The sequence below is a fragment of the Orycteropus afer genome, unplaced genomic scaffold (genome assembly GCF_000298275.1).
Source record: "Orycteropus afer afer isolate SDZICR_OR568_19922 unplaced genomic scaffold, OryAfe1.0 scaffold00232, whole genome shotgun sequence".
NCBI lineage: Eukaryota > Metazoa > Chordata > Mammalia > Tubulidentata > Orycteropodidae > Orycteropus > Orycteropus afer.
The window spans coordinates 5,516,003-5,523,398 of record NW_006921819.1 but is presented as its reverse complement, the minus strand read 5'-3'; positions in this window follow the sequence as shown (position 1 = coordinate 5,523,398).

Below are 7,396 nucleotides of genomic sequence, written 5' to 3'. Positions count from 1 at the left end.
TTTAACAAGTTACCTTAGTTTCTGCTTATCTGGAAATCTCCTAATTTCACCATCATATTTGAGGGACAATTTTGCCAGGTATATAATTCTTGGTTGAAAAGTTTTCTCTTTCAGTGTTTTATATATACCATCCCACTGCCTTCTTGCTTGAATGGTTTCTGCTGAGAAATCAGAGCTTATTCTTACTGGCTGTCCTTGGTAAGTAACTTTTTGTTTGTTCCATGCTGCTTTCAGGATTCTGTCTTTTTCCTTGGTTTTGATGAGTTTGATGATAATATGTCTTGGTGATTTTCTTTTGGGGTCTATCCTGTTTGGGGTTTGTTGGACTTCCTGAATGGATATATTCTCCTCTTTCATCATATCAGGCAAGTTCTCCTCCAGTAAATCTTGGACAATTTTCTCAATGGTTTTGTTTTGGTTCCCCTTTTCTTTGTTGAAGAGGGTCTGTCTTTATCCCTATTCTGCCATCTTGGAACCCTCCTTTGTTGAAGATTTTTGCATCTATATTCATGAGGGCTACTGGTCTTTGCCCAGTTTTGGTATCAAGGTTATGCTTGCTTCATAAAATGAATTTGGGAGGAGTCCATCCTTTTCTATGCTCTGGAACAGTTTGAGTAGGACTGGTGTCAGTTCTCTGAATGTTTGGTAGAATTCTCCAGTGAAACCATCTGGGCCAGGCTTTTCTTTTTGTAATTTTTTAATGACCTGCTCAATTGCTTTTTTTGTTAGGGTCTGTTCAAGTTTTCCACCTCAGTGTGTGTTAATTCAGGTAAGTAGTATGTTTCTAGAAATCTATCCATTTTTTCTAGATTTTCAAATTTGTTGGAGTATAGTTCTTCATGTTATTGTTGTTATGTGCCATTGAGTCAGACTTGATTCATAGCAACCCCTCCTTGGGTTTCCAAGGTGGTATCACAGTGGAAGTAGATTGCCCAACCTTCCTTCTGAGGAGTGGCTGGTGGGTTTTAACTACCAGTATTCTGGTTAGCAGTCAAGTGCCTTAGGCACTACACTACCAGAGCTCCCATAGTTCTTCATAGTATCCTGGTATTATCCTTTTTATTTCATTTGGTTCTGTTATGATGTGAATGGCTGCTTCTTGAACCATACACAGGGTTCTCATGAACACAATTAATTTTTATGGAAATCCTACTCTTCTTGATGTTATTCATCATTTGTTATGATCCACACTGTTAGATGTCTTCATGTAGCTGACAAAACAAAAGTAAACATCTTTCTGGTATTCTCTGCTTTGGGCCAAGATACAACTGACATTACCAATGACATTCCTTGTTCCACATCCTCTTCTGAATCTGGCTTGAACTTTTGGCAGTTTCCTGTCAATGTTATCTTCTAGCACTGTTCTTGTTACCTAGTTCCACTCTCACAGGAATATACCACAAATGGAATGGCCTTAACAAACAGGAGTTTATTCTTATAATTTGGAGGTTATGTCCAAGTTCAAAGTGCCAGGCTCTAGGGGCTGCGTGAAAGCCCCTCAACCTTGGGGCCTAGCTCTGCCTCTTGCTTCTGGCCCAGTGGAGCTAGAGGCATTTCTTCACTCAGCCTGCTGCTGGCTGCTGAGGCTGAGAAGCCCAAGGTTGACAAGGAGAAAGGGCACAGTCCTGATGTTACCAAACCACATGGCAGGCCATTAATTCAAGTTCATTGTAAGTCCCAAGGTTAGCAGAGCATGGCAGGCTGCTGGATAATGACATGGCTACATGCAGGGTCCAAGCATGCCATAGGCTAGAGACCATTCTCAAGGGTTCTCCTTATATACAGGAAGCAGACCACATCCCAAAGGCAGCTACTCAGCTGCTTGTGGTAGATCCCACCATGGAGTTGATTACCAGTCTCATCATGGGGAATAACTACCACCAGCTGCCCAGCCACTCAACCAGGCCCAGCAAGTTGACATACAAACATAACTCCACAATTTCACCCCTTGTCAACTTGACATCTGTACAGATCTTCATTGGGTGAAATCTGTACGGATCTACTGCACTGGGTGCTTTCATTCCCCTAGTTCTTCTAAGTGATGACCTCACTCCCTTAGCCTGGTGGGCCCATTCCTCTCCCTCTTAGGCATGGCAGCCCTGCCCCCTCACTCTTGGGCAGTGGCTATGGCTCCATCCCACTGGCCCACATGAACGAGCAGCCCCGTACTCCAGAACCAAGCTGGTAAGGCCTGGCTCTTTGAAACCAAGGGGGCTGTGATCATTCCAACCCCAAAGGCCATGGTCCTACCCTTTCAGGCTGAGGCAGCTCTGCTTCCATTTCCTTGGTCTTTCCACTTCTGCCAATTAATGCCTAAGGGCAACCCACTCTGCCAGGAATCTTCTTGCCCCAAGAACATTTAGCTTTCTTGCTCCGTGGGCCCGCCAACCTGTTCCTCCATTTCAAGCTGGTTTCTTCTACCAATTAATGCCCCAAGGCAACCCACTCCACCAGGAAGCTGCCTAACCAAAGGCATCAAGCTTTCTCCTCCATGGGCTGGTAAGGCTGTTGCTGTCTCATGACAGTTCTCTTGGCTTTGCTTGGGCCATCTCTCATGCCGGTTCTTTTGGCTCTCCTCCTTCCGTCTCTCATGCCAGTCTTTTGCTCTGCTCCTGCCATCTGTCATGCCTCATTCCGGGGTCTTTCTGCCAAGGTCTTGGGTCAAGGACACACTCCACTCCTGTTTCCACATTTTAGGTATCTGTCAGAGCAGCACCCCACTCTCTCGGTACCAAATTAGTGCCGCTCTGACAAGAACGTCCCACAAATTTGATGGCCTTAACAAACAAGAGTTTATTCTTACAATTTGGAGGCTTTAAGCCCAAGTTCAAAGTGCCAGGCTCTAGAGGCTGGGTGAAAGCCCCTCAACCTTGGGGTCCAGCTCTGCTTCCTGCTCCCGGCCCACTGGAGCTAGAGGCATTTCTTCACCCAGATAGCTGCTGGCTGCTGAGGCTGAGAAGCCCTAAGGTTGACAAGTAAAAAGTCCCAATGTTACCAAACTACATGGCAGGCCATTAACTTAAGTCCATTGTAAGTCCCAAGGTCGGCAGATCATAGCAGGCTGCTGCGCAACGACACGGCTACGTGCAGGGTCCAAGCATGCCATAGGCTAGAGAATATTCCCAAGGCTTCTCCTTATATACAGGAAGCAGACCACATGCCAAAGGCAGCTACTCAGCTGCTTGTGGTAGATCCCACCATAGAGTTGACTGCCAGTCTCATCATGGGGAATAACTACCACCAGCTGCCCAGCCACTCAACCAGGCCCAGCCAAGTTGACACAAAATATAACTACCACAAGCACTATATTGGACAATGTTCTTCTGTGATGTATAAGGTTTTCACAGGCTTATTTTGAAGGTAGATTGCCAGGCCTTTCTTTCTATTGTCTTAGTCTGAAAGCTCTATTGAAACCTGTCCACTGTAGGTGACCTTGCTGGTATTTGACATGTATCATAGCAACATGCAAGCCACTATAGTATGACAAACTGACAAATGGGTAGAAATATAACAAAATATGCACAAAATGTGGACTCTGAAAACTACAAAACACTGATGAAATTCATATACTCAAAATGTACAATATAAAACTTCTAGAAGAAAAAAACTTAGAGAAAAATGTTTTTGACCTTGGGTTAGGCAAAGATTGCTTAGTGACAACATCAAAATCACAACCCATAAATGAAAAAAAAATGATAAACTGAACTTAATCAAAATGAAGAACATTTGCTCTTTGAAAGACATTAGGAGAATGAAAAGAGAAGCTGTAGATTTAGAGAAAATATTTGAAGCTCACATATCTGATAATAGACTTGTATCCAGAATATATAAATAACTCTCAAAACTCAATGATAAAACAACCTAATTAAAAATGTACAAAAGATTTGAACAGATACTTCACTAAAGAAGATACTTGTATGCAAATAAGCACATTAAAATATGGTCAACATTATTAGTTATTAAGAATTATAAATGAAAACTACATACAAATTAAATCCTATTAGGATGTAAACTTTTTTTTTTTTAACAATAGCAAGTGCTGACAAGGAGGCAGAGCAACTGGAATTCTCATGTATTGCTGCTGGGAATGCAAATTGGACAAGAGATTTGGTAATTTCTCACAAAGTTACACATATAATCATACAACCTAGCAATCCTACATCTAGGTATTTACCGAAGTGCAATAAACTATGTTCACACGAAAACTTATTTATAGCAGCTTTATTCATAATGGGCCTAACCTGGAAACAACACAAATATGCCTAAACTAGGGAATGGATAAACAAATTGTGATATGCCAATACAATGGAATACTGAAAAAAGAAATCCCAAACTCAATGGAATATTATGCAGCAATAAAAAGGAATGAACTACTGATACAGAAAACCGAAAACCAAAACTCACTGCTATTGAGTCGATTCTGACTCATAGTGACTTTAGGTTTCTGAGGCAATAAATCTTTATGGGAGTAGATTGCACAGTCTTCCTTCTGAGGAGTGGCTGTTGGGTTTGAACCACTAACCTTCTGGTTAGCAGTCAAATGCCTTAGGCATTACACCACCAGAGTATGCAACAATATTAATTTTATATTAAACATGTTGTTGTTGTTGTTGTTATTTGCCATCAAGTTGGCCCTGACTCATAGCGACCCCTCCTTGGGTTTCTGAGGCAGTATCACTACGGAAGTGGGAATGCCCAACCTTCCTTCTGAGGAGTGGCTGGTGGGTTTGAATCGCCAGCCTTCTGGTTAGCAGTCAAGTGCCTTAGGCACTATGCTACCAGAGCGCCTATATTAAACATAAAACATTAATTTTATGAAGCTTGAATTTGTCTTGCTAGGTGAAGGAAGTCACACCTCAAAGACTATACAATTCCATTATATGACATTCCCGAAAAGGCCAAAATATAAGAATAGAAGACATACCAGTGGTTACTAGGAACTGGCAATAAGGAGGGGGAGATACTAACTACAAAGGGACACAGGGGAATTTGGAGGCTTGATGGACTTGTTGTATATTTTGATTGTGGTGGCCCGGTGGTGGTTATATAGCTATGTGCTTGTCAAAATTTGTAAAAATATACAAGAAAAAAGGGTGAACTTTATAATATGTAAATCATACTTAAATTGAAAAAAAGAGTAGTGTGAGTGTAAAATGTTATCTGCTTTGGATGACTCTTTGGCAGGTTTGTGTGTGTGTATGTTAAGTATACATTTACCCTAAAAAACCAAATAACCCAAAATCATTGCCACTGATTCAATTCCAACTCATAGTGAAGCTATAGGACAGAGTAGAATTGCTTCAGAGTTTCAAAGACTGTAATCTTTATGGAAGCAGACTGCCACATCTTTCTCCAGCAGAGCAGCTAGTGGGTTCAAATTGCTGACCTTTTGGTTAGCAGCTGAATGCTTAGCTACTGCACCATCAGGACTTCTACATTTATCCTAATACTTAGCAATTTACTGCTAGATATTTTACCCAAGCAAAACAAAACATTTGTTCATGAAAAAGAATGTTTATAGCTTCCTTACTAATATAGCCCAAAACTGGAAACAACTCTAATGCCCATTAACAGAATAGATAAACAAATTTTGGTATATTTGTGCAATGGAATATTATTCTGCAAAAAATAAAGAAAAAAGAAACAAACTTCTGATTTACACAGGAACCTGGATTGATCTTAAAAACATGACCCTGCCTGGAATTGGACTCACTCCCATGGCTTAACTCTTAGCCAAAGATTAGACAGGACTACGAGTCGAACAACTATACCAGGGAGATGCACTCCTTACAACAGTCAACCACGGGAGATCATAAGGGAAGAATTTGCACAGGGAGAGATCTAGGCAGGCAGAAATGCATAGGTAAGAAGGACACAGGGAAGGGGTAACCACAGGGAGGAGGTGGGAGAAGAGCTATTACATTGTGGGGATTGTAATCAGTGTCATAAAACAAAATGTGTATGAACTGTGTTGAATGTACAATGAATCTGCTTTGTAAAATTGCACCCAAATCACAATAAAAAGTTAAAAAAAAAAACAAAAACAAAAACAAAAAAACATTACCTTGAGTGAAGCCTGTAGAAAGAGAGTAGGTAATTATCTATTGCCAACCACCAGGTCACAGTAGATACAAAATGCCCCAATTGACTTACACACCCAGAGAAGGTGTGGAGCTGGGATACCCAGATGGCTAGCTGTTTTTTTCTCCCTCCATGCCACTATTGTTTCTTCTCATGTTCTATACTTTGCATAAAGATTCCCCAGCCATGGTCATCAATAGGCAAATTCGTAATACCACTGAGTGAAAGAAGGCAGACATGTAAGAGCATATACTGCATGATTCCATTTCTGTGAAGCTCAAGAACAGACAAAATGATCTATGAGGAGAAAAATCAGAATAGTGGCTGCCCTGGAGTAAGGGTGGTACGGACTGGAAAGGGACACAGGGAACTTACTAAAGTTATGGAAAAGATCTAGATTGTTTTATCATAGTAAAATGTATGAAACAAAAATTTCCCATTTTAATGATTTTTAAGTGAACAATTCAGTGATGTTAATTACATTCCCCATTCCCCATGTTGTATAACCATCATCACTATCTATTTTCAGAAGTTTTTTTGTCACCTCAAACAGGAACTTGGTACCCTTTGAGCAATAACTCCTGTTTTCCCCCTCCTCCAGCACCTGGTAGCCACTAATGAGCTTTTCTCTATGCATTTACCTCTTCTATAAAGATCTATGGCCAGCCTTTGGTTAGCAGTCAAATACCTTAGTAGTCAAATGCCATAGGCACTACACCACCAGAGCTCCCCTCCCGAGGCAATCTACTTCCGTAGTGATACCTCCACCCAAGGAGGGGTCGCTATGAGTCGGATCTAACTCGATGGTAGTGAGTTTGGTTTGATTTGGTTTATAAAGATCTAGATCTTGATTAGGGTGTTGGTTACACGGATATAGACATTTGTGAAAACTCACAAATTGTATATCTAAGCACTGTGCATTTTACTATATTTAATTATAGCCTTCATTAAAAAAAAATCATACATAGTGATAAGTCAGAAAGTGATTGACTGGAGGAGAGTAGACTTTGGAAAGGGACATGAAGGACCTTTCTAGGTTGATAGAAATGTTTATATCTTGTTTTGAGTAGTGAAAACAGATCTGAACACATAAAACTATATAATTTATTGTAGGAGAATTGTATCTCAATAAAAAAGAATGTAAAGATATAAAATAAATAAATAATGCTGCCAAAAGGAACAGTAAGACAAATAGGCATCATATTTTAAAAAGTAAAAGCTAACCACTGTCATCCACTTGGAAGAGGATCTATGTAGGAGATCCTGGATAGAGAGGGAGAACAATGTGGAACAAAACTCAAAATCATTTGGAGGC